We start from the raw sequence: 15,838 nt of genomic DNA, 5'->3' as shown, positions 1-15,838 counted from the left end.
ACCTGTATACAAAAAATGGCCAGATTAGAATCTATATTCCCCATTATTAGAAGTTTGTGCTAGGATCACCCTTCTAAATTCCTGTGAGGATCCATTGCATTAGGTTTCTACCTCATCCCCCAAATGTTCCCAATTACAGTTGTCTCTCCTAGTAGACTCTCCTTGATCACCCCTCCACCTAATCCCTCCTGTTCCTATCCCCAGCATCCTCCAATGCACTCATGAAAACTATTCTTTTTCCCCTTTCCATGAAGGTCCTTGTATTCCTTTTTGAGCCCTCCTTGTTACCTAGCCTCCCCAGGTGTGTGGATTGTAGCCTGGTTATCCTTTACTTTACAGCTAATATCCGCTTATAAATGAGTGCATACTATGTTTGTCTTTCTGGGTCTGTGCCATCTCACTCAGGATGATTTTTTTCTAGTTAAATTTTCTGCAAATTTCCTGATTTTATTTTTAGCATCTATGTAATATTCCATTGTGTAAATGTAACACAGTTTCTTAATTTTTTGGTTGAGTAACATATAGGTTGTTTCCAGGTTACAGCTATCACAAATAAAGATGCTATGAGTATCATTGTGATAGGATAGAGTGTCCTTTGGGTATATGCCAAGCAGATCATGATCCACCACTTACTACAGAGAAATTTCAGAAAAAGACTGAATAATCACATCAAAAGCAAATATCATCTTTCAACATTATATATTTAGTTTTTACTTCCAGCTGATCTAGACAGGTATAAGCAAAGATATGTACCTGTCCACAGAACTCTGTAAATATGTAGAACCTTCATTGTATGAGACAGTATTAATACTTTGCTTAAAAAGGTCGAGTGGGATATGAAAACCAAGTGAATTTCTGCCAGCATTATACGTTGGTAAGTTCCCACACCTCCATTTCCCTCAGCATCATTTAGAGTACCAGAACTATTTTGGTAAAGTAAACCTACATAATAACATGTAAACCTATATGATAACATTCAGAATGGACTATAGTACATTAGAATGTAGAGCATATGTGAAGTTGGGTGTACGAAGATTGAAAAAATAAATTATTGCCTTATCTTATCAAAACTGTTTTTTTCTAATATTTTCTCCTTCCTATTTTGCTTTTCCTTCTTTGGAAATGAAAATGAAAAAAAATCATGAAAAATGATACATTAGGCAATAGTAATATTGTTGAAATTTTAGAAATACATATGTGTTTGGTGAATATTAAAGGGTCATTTACTATTACTGGTCAGATGAACAAATGATCTTGAAATGACAATCATTTTTGAAATGGTATATCTGGACCAATCATAAACAAAAATTTAATGAATTCCATTGCATTATTTTCTCATTTTGGTCGTTTTCTTTTAGTATTCTAGATCTGACACACACACATTTTTGTATATAAGTATATATCTGTAAATTGTGATTGACAAAATTAGGCGTAAATCTCAGTTTCAACAGTACATTGCACAAATATGTGACCTTAATAATCCAGAGAAGTGCATTAGTTTCAAAGCTATAATACTCAGAGAATTTCTTAAGAAATTACAGAAATATGACTTTAGATAGTAAAACTGAGATAGAAAGTAATTTTCATTATCACTTTTTCCTATATGAGTTATTTACCTACTTGGTTATATATTGAAATTTTCCCAATTTAAGGACAAATAAACTAAAATAATTTATGTTTCGTGTATTCTAGGTTTAATGGTGTATATTTTAGAAAGACCTTGATTTGATGATATTGCCAATGGTTACATTCTCCCAGATAAAAATATTTTTTTCTATAAAGTAAAAAAAGCTCACTAAAAGTTGCTATGTATCTATGCCTGAATTTTCTACTCCTTTGCTTTCTAAATCTAATGAGAGAAATCACATGAGCCACCTTTATCTTGAGATAAGAAACACTTTCTACTTTATTGTTATGTAATATGTGACTATACTCTTATGTCTTAAAGGCTTATAGTGGTGTGTAGTAAATTTATAACTAATATGAGAATTACTTGGTAAAGATAACTAGTAAACAAAATAAAATAATGGAGAAAGTATACATTTAATACTTGAATTTTTGTCATTTTTCCTTTTTATTTTTTTAATTTTATAGACCAACCACAATTTCCTTTCCTCACCTCTTCCCACTCTCTTCAGAACCTCCAACCCTACCCCTATCCACACTTCAGGAAGGGTAAGACTTGCTAGAGGGAATCAGGAAAGCAAGCAACATTAGGTTGAGGCAGGACCAAGTCCCTTCCTCTGCATCAAGACTGAGCAAGGCATCCCACTGTGGTAATATTTTGTTTGTACTCTAATAAATAAGGATTGCCTCAAGATCAGAGGTCAGAGATAGCCACAGATTAACCATAAAGGTCTGGAGATCTGTACAGACAGACAGAACGTGATATGGCTGTGCAGAAAGAGGAATATAATTATGGTAGGAGGAGACAGTAGCTCGGCCCTTTTTGACTTAAGAGTTAAGGTAAGAGTTGTCTGTGGCTTGCTCCTTTCTCAGATCTTTCAGCATTTTCCCTGATATCTGGTTCCAGGTTTTTATATTAAGCTCAATTAGATCTCGTGCAACATGTGGTACCCAACGTGAGACAACTACATACACATTAAACCTGAGAATGCTTGGGAAGGGATTCTAGACACAAAAGAACAGAGTTAAGTGCAGCTTCTTGGTAGTGGCATTTTCATGGGTGGGCTCTGCTTGCTAGAGGCAGGAAGAGGTAAGGCCCTTTTAAGAGAGACTTCCTGACTCAGCATTAACAGCCAAAACCTCACAGCTCTTTTAAGAGGCCCTGCTACCAAACACTTAAATGACATTCATGAGCAGCTGGTAGTATGCCTCTTGGTGATGGCATGGACCTAGAAACTGCAGAGTTGTGGCAATAAATGTGGATCCTGCCAGTACATCAGCCATGAAGCTAGAATTTCGGGATGTCAAGAAATGGGGTGAAGCCAGTCACTGAAGCCACCACTTTAATCCTAGCAATGCTCCTTAGCAGATTAAAGACTCATGTGAACCAAAAAATGATAAAAATATACAGTAAAGACAGATTCATATAGAAAAACCTCTAAATGGCTTATAGTGTGTTAAAAATGTATGTAGGCTTGGGAGATAAATGAAAAAGGATATAGTTCTTTAAAAATAGAGTAATAAAAAAGCATGTAAACATGGAAAATTCCAGAGAATCTGGATACTGTAGGTTATTGTATTGTTTTGGAATTGTTTGACTACTGAGGACAGAGTAACAGCTACTAAAAGACATTTGATTATAAATGCTGCTAGATTAAACCAACCTATATATTTTAAAAATATCTTGACTTAAAAATTTAAGTCAAAAGGCATATTACTTTTAGAAAGAGTTTCTGCATTTATTTCCACAGGAATGAGAGGCTGTGGATTTATTGTGGATTAAGAAAAAAGAGGTTTGACTGATGAATAACCCCTGAAAAAAATCTCCAATAGGACTGTATGGCCCAGATGATCCAATGTCTTAGAATGCCTCTGTTGCAGTTTCCTCTGAGTTCTACATCCAAAACATCTTCAGGGCCACTGGTTGAGGTAATCCAGTCTTACAGAACACTCCAGTCAAGACTTGACCATAATTCCAAATTTTCTCAGTGTCTCCAAAAGATTACCAATCTACAAAGTCTCCAAAAGCACTCCCAATCTACAGAAATCAGTCTAGAAAACTACACCCATCTTCCCTAAAATTGGATTATGGATGTTTGTCTTTGTTTAGAATGTTGTTTACAAGTTGCTATGAATAGTGGTTAGTAAAAAACCTAAACAAAGGAGATTAGTTTTAGGTTTTTGTTATAAAAACAAAAAAAGTAAAAATGCTATGGAGGAATGCTTGTGTACACTGTAAATATTTGTCACTTGTATTGGTTTAATAAAACTGAATGGTCAGGCAGGTAGTATAGGCAGGGTTACAAGACTAGGAGAATTCTGGGAAGAGAAAAGGAAGAGATGTAGTTGCCAGTGAGATGCAGGGAAAGCAAGGTGAGGATACTTTACTGAGAAAAGTTACCAAGCCATGTGGCTAAACATAGATAAGAATTATGGGTTAATTTAAGTTGTAAGAGCTAGTTAAGAATAAGTCTGAGAAAAAGGCCAAAGAATTTATACTTAATATAAGCCTCTGTGTGTTTATTTGGTACTGAACAGCTGTGGGACCTGGTGGACAGAAACACTGTCTATATCCTACCATAGGGAATGGACTCCAAAAAGCCAGTTCATATACCATGGAAAAATCTTGTTCTCACTGCCATCCCCCAACCAAAAGCCACACAACTGTCACTCACATTCAGAGGGCCCAGGTGGGTCGCATATAGGCTCCTCAGCTATTGGTCCAGAGTCCATTAGGTTTTAGGAGCTCAGGTCAGTTGTCTCTGTGGGTTTTTGTCATGTTCTTGACCCCACATTTAATACTTGCTTCATTAATCTCAGCTGTTTATAATATTACTGGTCTGCCTAAAATATTATATCAAATTAGCATACTTGAAAAGTAGTTTGAAAAATCCTTAAGACAATTACTGGTTATTGAATACCAAGTGATCATCTCTGATCTCTCTCTCTCTCTCTCTCTCTCTCTCTCTCTCTCTCTCTCTCTCACACACACACACACACACACACAGAGAGAGAGAGAGATACAAATAAACATTATAATTGTAGGGACTGAGCAGGTTTCATTTTTATATTCAGGAACAAATGTTTGGAAGAAGAAAGGTGAAGGGGGAAACGATGTAATTATATTTTAAATTTAAAATATATAAAACAAACAAAAGAGTATAAATCAGTGTATCAACTCAAAGATTCCAGTTTTAATAGATTGTTACCATACTGTACTCATGAGCTAACATATGTATTATGATAATATGTCCATTTTTTTCTGAGGAAAATATCCATCATAATTATTATAATAACAAAATGCATGTCACCTTAAAGGAATATCATCTTTGAAATTATAATTCTGTTGTTTTTAAGAAAAGATTTATTTAGGGTGATAGTTTGAGAGTACACCTTGTGCTAAGGAAGGCATAATAGCAAGAGCTAAAAGCAACTGATCAAAATGTATCACAATTATGAAACAGAGAGAGTAATGCCGGGACTCAGATCCCTTTCTGTTTTTTACTCAGCTCAAGGTCCCAGTCTATGAGATGACAAAATCCACAAGCAGAATGGGTCTCCCTACCTCAATTAAATCTTTCTGGAAATACCCTCATCGACAAACTCATCTGTTTCTTTCTCTAATTACTATAACTATAGTCAAGTTGACAAGATTAACTATTTTCTCTACCAACTATCACTAGAATACTCTTAAAGAAACCTCCCCTTTGTTATTTCTTCTGATTCTAAATATCAAGCTTGTTTTTGAAGTATCATTTTTATTTACATGCACAGAAAGATATACAGGAATACAATTAGACAATAATAAAGTTTATCATTTTGAAAGTCAAGCAGAGATCCCAGGAAATCTGAGAATTATCTTTCACATGATGTTAGCAATGATAAAATTAGTTTTAAATTTATTGAATTTTCCTCTTAAAATATAGCTATACTTTCTTATAATTATTAATATTTTCCTTTTTATTGAAAATTAATATTTTTTCTGTCACATAATGTATCCTGATTATGATTTTCCTTCCCCCTACTCCTCCTAGTTTTCTCCCCATATCCTCTCCAATACATATCTGTTTTTGTTTTGTTTTGTTTGAGATAAAGTTTGACATAAGGTGGAAGTGTGACATAAGGTGAGGCTACCCACAGTGCCCTTACTTGGTGTTTTGGGTATTAAGATGGTAATTACTTTGTTCTTTGTATCATGGTAAAGAAGTCTTGCCTTCTTCCTTCTTTTTGATTCAAGTATTTAAAGATCATGAGAAATAAACAGGGACAGATTCAGTATTCACTGGGTTGCCCTCCCAACTCTATCCTGTGTCTCTGTCTTTTCTTTTGTATCTCTGCTTTGTTTCTGCCTAACATTTCTAATCCACATGCCCCTACCCTGGAATGTATGAACCCATTGAGGCTGGACCACGAAAGATGGCCTCAATGTGGGACTCATGACAGTTTTTTGTTTTGTTTTGCTTTACCTCTCTCTCATTAGAAAAAAAAACATGATTCTATGGTATAAAAATAAAAATAAAATAAGATAAGATCAAACAAAAACTACCACATCAGAATTAAACAAGACAAAGAGATGGGGTAAAAAAAAGCATGAGAGAAGGCACAAGAATCAGAGACCCCTTTATTTGGACACTTGGGAAACCCGTAAAAATACTATACTGGAGGCCATAACATTCAAATGACCTGGTGCAGACCTGTGTAGGCCCTGTGCTGGTGCCTCAGTGTCTATGAGTTCATATGAGCTTTGATAATGTTGATTTAGACTGTCATGTTCTCCTAGTGTCCTCAGTCCCCTCTAGCTCTTATACTTTTTCCATCTCCCCTTCCACAGGATTCCTAGAGCCCTGAGGGGAGAGATTCCCTGGAGACTTTCCTTTCAGAGCTGATTGTTTCAAGGTCTCTTTCTCTCCACAATTGTCTAGCTGTGGGTCTCTGTATCCTTTCCCATTTGCTGCAGGAGGAAGCTTCTCTGATGATGGCTGAACAAGCCTGTTTTATGAATATTGTAGGATGTCACTATGAGTTATTTTATTGCTATATTTTAGATCTGTATTATTTGGTTTTATAACAACATTTTCAAAAGTATTTTCCCATAAAATAAAAGAATGAATTTTCTGTTTAGAATCTTATTTTATGGTTAAGTAGATTTTTGCTTTCCTACTACAGGCCTATTTTTGCAGTGTTATATATTGGATTCTGGGAGGTAAAAATGATACAATAATTAGTCTGTAAATACTGAATCAGTAAAGGGTCAGAAACTTATTTATAAAACAGAAGACTTGAGAGAATAATACATCATGATTTTTCCTTCAATGATAGCTGGAAGGTTATTTGATTTAAAACAAAACAAAACAAAAACAAAAAGGCAGTCTTATTTCACGTAAAAGAGAAGATTACACAAACCACAAAGGAATTTAGAGTTTTGTTTTGTATTTTATTGACTTTTATTGAGCTCTACATTTTTCTTTGTACCCTGCCCTGTCTCTCCCCCCACCTTCAACCCTCTCCCAAGGTCCCCATGTTCCCAATTTACTCAGGAGATCTTGTCATTTTCTCCTCCCATGTAGATTAGATCTATGTAAGTCTCTCTTAGTGTCCCTATTGTTTTCAAAGTTCTCTGGGATTGTCGTTTGTAAGTTGGATTTCTTTGCTTTATATTTAACAACTTATGAGTGAGTACGTATAATAATTGTCTTTCTGTATTACCTCACTCAAAATGATGTTTTCTAGTTCCATCCATTTTCCTGCAAAATTCAAGATGCCATTATTTTTTTCTGTTGTGTAGTACTCCATTGTGTAAATGTACCACATTTTTCTTATTCATTCTTCGATCGGGGGGCATTTATGTTGTTTACAGGTTCTGGCTACGACAAACAATGCTGCTATGAACATAGTTGAGCGCATGTCCTTATGGCACAATTGAGCATCCTTTGAATATATATCCAAAAATGGTATTACTGGGTCTTGAGAAAGGTTGTTTCCTAATTTTCTGAGAAATCGCCACACTGACATCCATAGGGGTTGTACCAGCTTACATTCTCACCAGCAATGTAGGAGTGTTCTCTTTTCCCCACAACCTCTACAGCATAAGTTGTCATCAATGTTTTTTTTTAATTTATTTATTTATTAAGGATTTCTGCCTCCTCCCCACCATCGCCTCCCATTTCCCTCTCCCTCCCCCGATCAAGTCCCCCTCCCTCATCTGCTCGAAGAGCAATCAGGGTTCCCTGATCTGTGGGAAGTCCAAGGACCACCCACCTCTATCCAGGTCTAGTAAGGTGAGCATCCAAACTGCCTAGGCTCCCACAAAGCCAGTATGGGCAGTAGGATCAAAAACCCATTGCCATTGTTCTTGAGTTCTCAGTAGTCCTCATTGTCTGCTATGTTCAGAGAGTCCGGTTTTATCCCATGCTTTTTCAGACCCAGGCCAGCTGGTCTTGGTGAGTTCCAGATAGAACATCCCCATTGTCTCAGTGTGTGGGTGCACCCCTCATGGTCCTGAGTTCCTTGCTCGTGCTCCCTCTCTTTATGCTCCTGATTTGGACCTTGAGATTTCTGTCCAGTGCTCCAATGTGGGTCTCTGTCTTTGTCTCCTTTCATCGCCTGATGAAGGTTAATATTCAGGAGGATGCCTATGTGTTTGTCTTTGGATTCACCTTCTTATTTAGCTTCTCTAGGAACATGAATTAAAAGCTCAATGTCCTTTATTTATGGCTAGAAACCAAATATGAGTGAGTACATCCCATGTTCCTCTTTTTGGGTCTGGCTTACCTCACTCAGGATAGTGTTTTCTATTTCCATCCATTTGTATGCAAAATATACCCAAGAGAGGCCCTATCATACAACAAAAGTATATGCTCAACTATGTTCATAGCAGCATTGTTTGTAATAGCCAGAACCTGGAAACAACCTAGATGCCCTTCAACAGAAGAATGGATGAAGAAAGTATGGAATATATACATATTAGAGTATTACTCAGCAGTAAAATACAAGGACTTCTTGAATTTTGTCATCAATGTTTTTGATCTTGGCCATTCTTAGAGGTATAAGATGGAATTTCTGAGCCATTTGATTTGCATTTTTCTGATGATTAAGGATGTAAAGCATTTCCTTAAGTGTCTTTCAGTCATTTTAGATTCCTCTGTTGAAAGTTCTCTGTTTAGGTCTGTACTCCATTTTTATTGGATTATTTGTATTTTTAATGACTAGTTTCTTGAGTTCTTTGTATATTTTGGAGATCAGACCTCTGTCTGATGTGGGGTTAATGAAGATCTTTTCCATGTTGTAGGCTGTTGTTTTGTCTTGTTGACCATGTCCTTTGCTTTACAGAAGCTTTTCAGTTTCAGGAGGTCCCATTTATTAATTATTTCTCTCAGTGTCTGTGCTGCTGGTGTTATATTTAGAAAGTGATCTGTGCCAATGCATTCAAGTATACTTCCCACTTTCTCTTCTATGAGGTTCAGTATGGCTGACGTTATGCTGAGGTCTTTGATCCATTTGGACTTGAATTTTGTGCTTGGTAATAGATATGGATCTATTTTCATTCTTCTACATGTTGATATCTACAAATACCAGAACCATTTGTTAAATATGCTTTCTTTTTCTATTTGATATTATTTGCTTTTCTGTCAAAAATCAGGTGTTTGAAGGTGTGTGGATTAATATCTGGGTCTTCAATTTGGATCCCTTGCTTCTTCTCTCTGTTTTTATGCAAATAAAAGACTACTTTCAGTACTATAGCTCTGTAGTAGAGTTTGAAGTAAGGGATGCCTCCTGAAGTTCTTTTATTGTATAGGATTGTTTTGGCTATCCTGTTGTTGTTGTTGTTGTTTTGTTTTTTGTTTTTTTTTTTTGCTTTTCTATATGAAGTTCATTACTATTCTTTCATGGTCTGTGAAGAATTTTACTGGGATTTTGATGGACATTGCATGAAAACCGTATATTGCTTTTGGTAAGATTGCCATTTTTACTATGTTAATAATACCTACCCAAGAGAATGGGAGATCTTTCTACTTTCTGATGTCTTCTTCAATTTCTTTCTTCAAAGATTTGAAGTTCTTGTCATACAAATCTTTCACTTGTTTGGTTAGAGTTACTCCAAGATATTTTATGGTATTTGTGGCTGTTTTGAAGGGTGATATTTCTTGGGTATCTTTCTCAGCCCATTTATTATCCGCATATAGGAGAGCTACTGATTCTTTTGAGTTAATCTTCTATCCTGCTACATTACTGAAAGTGCTTGTGAGTTGTAGAAGTTCCTTGGTAGAATTTTGGGGATTGCTTATGTAAACTATCATTTCATCAACAAATAGTGAAAGTTTGACTTCTTCTTTTCTGATATTTATATCCCCTCTATCTCCTTTTGTTGTCTTATTGCTCCAGATAGGACCTCAAGAACTATATTGAATAGATATGGAAAGAGTGGACAACCTTGTCTTGTTCCTTATTTCAGTGGGATCACTGTGAGTTTCTCTCCATTTAGTTTGATGTTGACTGTTGGCTTGCTGTATATTGCCTTTATTATATTTAGGTATGTTCCTAGTATCCTGCTCTCTCCAAGACCTTTATCATGAGGGGATGTGGTATTTTGTTAAAAGCTTTTTCAGCATCTAATGAGATGATGCTGTGGTTTTTATTTTTCAGTTTATTTGTATGGTGGATTACATTGTCTTATTTTTATATGTTGAACCATCCTTGAATCTCTAAAACAAATCTGACTTGATCATGGGGGGTTCTGATGTGTTCTTGTATTCAATTTGCCAGTATTTTATTTAGTATTTTTGCATCAGTGTTCATGAGTGAGATTGCTCTGTAGTTTTCTTTCTTAGTAATGTCTTTATGTTGTTTGGGTATCAGGGTAATTGTAGCCTCATAAAAAGAGTTTGGCGATTTTCCTTCTGTTTCTATTGTGTGGAACAATTTGAGGAGTGTTGGTATTAGTTCTTTAAAAATAGTGTAGAATTCTGTGCTCAAACCATCTGGTCCTGGCTTATTTTGATTGGGAGACTTTTGATGACTGTCCAATATCTTCAACAGTTTTAGGTCGGTTTAATTTGCTTCTCTGGTCTTGATTTAATTTTGGTAAGTAATATTTATTCAGAAAGTTATCCATTTCCTTTAAGTATTTCAATTTTGTGGAGTACAGTTTTTTGAAATATGACCTAATAATTCTCTGCATTTTCTTCATGTCTATTCTTATATCCCCTTTTTCATTTCTGATGTTGTTAATTTGGATATTCTCTCTCTGCCTTTTGGTTAGTTTAGATAAAGGTTTATTTTGTTGATTTTTCTTGAAGAACCAACTCTTTGTCTCATTGATTCTTTGTAGTTTTCTTTGTTTCTATTTTGTTAATTTCAGCTCTCAATTTGATCATTTCCTACCATCTAGTTCTCTTGGGTGAGCTTGCTTCTTTTTGTTCAAAAGTTTTCAAATGTTCTGTAAATTCACTACTGTGGGATATTTCCAGCTTCTTTATGTAGGCATTTAGTGCTATGAACTTTCCTCTTAACACTGCTTTCATTGTGTCCCATAAATTTGGGTATGTTGTGTTGGCATTTTCATTTCATTGAATTTTAGGAAGTCTTTAATTTCTCCCTATATTTCTTCCTTGACCCATTGATGATTCAGGTGAGCATTGTTTAATTTCCAAGTGTTTGTGGGCTTTCTGGAATTAGTGTTGATGTGCTCTAGTTTTAAGCCGTGGTGAACTGATAAGATACATAGGGTTATTCCAATTTTTTTTTGTATCTGCTGCGGTTTGTTTTGTTACTGAGTATGTGGTCAGTTTTTGAGAAGGTTCCATGAGGAGCTGAGAAAAAGGTATATTCTTTTCTGTTTGGACAGAATATTCTATAGATATCTGTTAAGTCCATTTGAGTCATAACATCTCTTAGTTCCCTTATTTCTCTGTTCATTTTTTGTCTGCCTGTCCTGTCCATTGGTGACAATGGAGTGTTGAATGTTGAAGTCTCCCACTGTTAGTGTGTAGGGTTTAATGTGTGATTTAAGCTTTAGAAGTGTTTTTTTTGTTTTTTGTTTTTTTTTTAACATATAAGGTTGCACTTGTATTTGGGGCATAAATATGTTCAGTATTGAGATTTCCATTTGATGGATCTTTCCTGTGACTAATATGAAATATCTTTCTTAGTTCTTTGTCCTTTTGGTTGATATTAGTCTGAAGTCTATTTTGTTAGATATTAGGATAGCTACACAAGCTTGTTTCTTAGGTTCATTTGATTGGAATTTTTTTCCCAACCCTTTCTTCTGATGAGATGTCTGTCTTTGAGGTTGAGGTGTGTTTCTTGTATGCAGAAAAAGAATGGATTCTGTTTTTATACCCAATCTGTTAGTCTGTTTCTTTTATAGGTGAGTTGAGTCCATTTATATTAAGGGATTTTAATGACCAGTGATTGCTATTGCCTGTTAATTTCGTTTTCATTGCTGGTGATGTTAATTTGTGTGTTTTCCCCTTCTTTGGTATTTGCTGCTGTGCGATCATCAATTGACAGTGTTTTTGTTGATGTAACCAACTTCCTTGGGTTGGAGTTTTCCTTCTAGTACTTTGTGTAGGGCTGGGTTTGTCAATAGGCTTGGTTAAATTTGGTTTTGTCATGGAATATCTTGTTTTGTCCTTCTATGGTGACTGAAAGTTTTACTGGGTATAATAGTCTAGGCTGGCATCCATGGTCTCTTAATGTCTGCATAACATATGACCACGACCTTCTGGCTTTCATTGTCCTCAATGAGAAGTCAGATGTAATTCTAATAGGTCTACCTTTATATGTTACTTGGCCTTTTTCCTTTGCAGCTTTTAATATTCTGTCTTTATTCTGTATGTTTAGCACTTTGATTATTATGTGGCAAAAAAGGCTTTTTTTTTAATCCAGTCGGTTTGGTGTTCTGTAAGCTTCTTTTATCTTCATAGGCTTGTCTTTCTTTAGGTTGGGAAAGTGTTCTTCTGTCATTTTGTTAAATATATTTTCTGTGCTTTTAAGTTGAACTCCTTCTCCTTCTCCTATACCTATTTTTCTTAGGTTTGGTCTTTTCTTGGTGTCCCATACTTGATAGAGGAAGGTCATTGGCTAATAAAGAAACTGCCCTGGCCCATTTTATTGGTTAGGACATAGGTAGGTGGAGTAAACAGAACAGAACACTGGGAGGAAGAGGAAGTGAGGTCAGAGACTCCACAGCTCTCTCGGGAGCAGATGCCTGGGAGAGACGCCATGCCCCACTCACGGCATGAAGCCCCACGTTGTAAGCTAGCCGGGCAGGCGGCCGGGGGTGCTGAGAACGCAGCCCCGCTGCCCTTATTACTACACATACTTCCTGGATATTTTGTGTTGAGCTTTTGTTAGATTTAATGTTTTCATTGAGTGATGAATTTATTTCCTCTATTGTATCTCCTGTGTTTGAGATTCTGTCTTCCATCTCTCATATTCAGCTCTTTATGTTTGCATTTGTGGTTCCTGATCGTTTTCTCATGGTTTCTTGCTGGGAGCAAAGACCTGTATTTTGAGATCTATATTTTGTTTACAGCCATCTTAAGCTCACAAGTTAAGTAAAATATTCACCTCTATCCCCTCTGAAGGGTAAAATCCGGGCCTAGGAAATCAACCTGGTATCTTATCTCCTTTCCTTTGTTAGTCAACAATCACAGACCCTCAGTATCTCCTTATCAGCTAGGGATGTCTCAGGACCTGAATTCCAGTGGACCTGACACCTTCCCCTCCCACTTGCCCATTTTGCTATATATAACAGCTTCTGAGAAATAATAAAACACGGCTTGCTCAGAAATCCTATCCTGCTGTCATTTCTTGTGTTTCTTGCCCTTCCATTCCTCTACTCCAGGTTTATCAGGGACCCCCATTTGTATCCCACTGGCCAGGATAGATGGCACGTAAATGTGAGGGCTTAGGTCACCATGGACGCTTGAGTGAAATTACCTGGCACGAGTGAGAAGGAGACATGGAACACCAACAAACCCACTTAGGAGTTTATTAGAGGGGGCTACATATAGGCCTGAAGATCGAGGTGCAGAGAGAGAGAGAGAGAGAGAGAGAGAGAGAGAGAGAGAGCAAAAGATGGCGCGTCCAGCCTTTAAAGGCTGCCCCACACATGTGCACAGGGAGTTGGAGTGATTATGTCACACTGGTGACATAGATGATGGGTGATTCAAGCATGCATGCAAGGGTTTAGCTGAGACATACATGGATGTAACCACACATGTGCACATGTGGCATCACTTGGGGCCCGAATGACGGACAACTCACAAGGGTTCAGCTGAGTCATATGTGGATGTAACCATGCATGCACGCACGTGGGTCACACAGGGCCTTTTGTGCCTGAGGGCCTGACTGCACATGTCTGTCTGCCTTTAGAACGCAGAAGTGCAGTCTTAGCTGTAGCTGAATAATTACATTCCACCCTTTTGTTTATAATAAAGATTTTGGAGGTTTGGGGGTTCTTAATGGATGGAAATGGGGCGTCATAAGGTCCCTCATGATTGCTTCACGCTGACTTTGTAGGCGTTGAGGAGTTGAGATGCTTGACCATGTCTTGGGGTGGCTGATTGCTGTTGTATTTTCCGGGTTCTGAGGAACTGGCTGGCTGACAGCTTGGACCTCGCAAGATGCTGGAAAGGCAGAAAATTATGTCTGGAAAAAAATTTAGATCCTAGTGATTAAGAGAGGAGAGTCCCAAGATGTAAGATAGAGTGACTGATCTTGGTGTCTTTTTTGGGGGTGGGTGAGGGAATTTCCCAGGGGTTCCTGAGACCAGGAAAGATAAGGGAATAATTAAATGATACTTATTCTGGGTGAGTCTGGTCTGTTTAGGTAGGTCCAGTTGACTCCCTGGAGCTTATTTTAAAAATGTTTGAAAAGAAATAAAGTTTAGACATATTAAAAATTTATGATTACGACAATAGAATGGAAGATTGTGGGAGGGGGGAGAAGGAGGAAATTATTGAAAAGGATAATGATTAGACCCTTTAATGTTTTACCTGTAGTAAATCCTAAGCCACTGGTTTTCCTTTTGCATCATGGTATTACCTTAACATCCAGGAAAAACTGCTGCAGTCAGTGATAAAGCTGTTATGTTAAAGTCTGTTTTGTAAGTTTTTGGAGTTTGCGGCTACAAACTCGTTATTGTTTCTTACCACCTGGGCTTTTGACAGTCCTTTTACCGCCGGCTCTATATTTAATGATGGTCCCTGTAATAACAGCTGAGTGGTTAACTGGAAATTTAAGCATGATATTGAAGATATGGAGAAGTTGGTGAAGCAGATAGGAGAAAGAGGAAGAGGTAGAGTATATTCAGTTTTGGCACAGAAGAGTTGAGTAAGGATGAGTCTTTTATTTTACTGGAAGTGGAGAGAGAGTGGCTGATCTTGGTGTCCTCTGGAACTTAAGGGAACAGAGACCTGTTTGAGTTACTGTATATGGGGGAGTGTCTTGAGCTGGAAGAGTAAAAGGTTAAAGATGTGACAGGTGAATCCAATGAGGAAGTCCCTCGAGCTTGGCATCTGTGGGAGTTACAAGAATCACTTTAAAGGGGCCCCGCCATTTAGGAGAAAGGAGTGAGGGACATTGGTCTGGGGGAGAAAATAATACCTGATCCCCTATTTTAATTGGCAGTGGGCATGAATTAACACATGGTTGAGGTAATGAGTGGCCCATGAAATCCCATAATAGGGAGTGTAGATGGGATAACAGTGGAGTAAGCAGGTGATCAGGAAGGAGAGAGGTTTTAGGTGAGAGGTCAGGGGTTAAAATTGGTCACCCATACATGAGTTCAAAGGGCAAGCTGAAAAGGGGACTTTTGTGGAGAGCCCTAAGACTTAGTAGGGCCAGAGGCAAAAGTTTTACCCAGTCAAAGTGAAGCTCCTGTAACATTGTAGCAAGAACATTTTTTAAAGAGCATAGTTCATTCTACCTTCCCTGAAGACTGAGGGTGGTATGGGATGTGAAAATGCCAGGGGATGTTAAGAGCCTTGGACAAATTTTGGGAAATCTGGAAAGTGAACTCTGGACCATTATCCGACTGAAGAGAGGTTGTGATTCCAAACCGGGGGATGATTTCTTAGAGAAGAACATTGGAAACTGTCTGGGCCCTCTTATTAGTGGTGGGAAATGCCTCAATCCACCCAGACATTGTGTCCATCATGACCAGGATCTTCTGACAGTGGGCATATGAGTAAAATCCAGCTTCCAG

This window comes from Microtus oregoni, unplaced genomic scaffold (assembly GCF_018167655.1).
Source record: "Microtus oregoni isolate MIOR12 unplaced genomic scaffold, Mior012 000059F_ref0000304, whole genome shotgun sequence".
Classification (NCBI taxonomy): Eukaryota; Metazoa; Chordata; class Mammalia; order Rodentia; family Cricetidae; genus Microtus; species Microtus oregoni.
Note: the sequence above shows the minus strand (reverse complement) of the source record.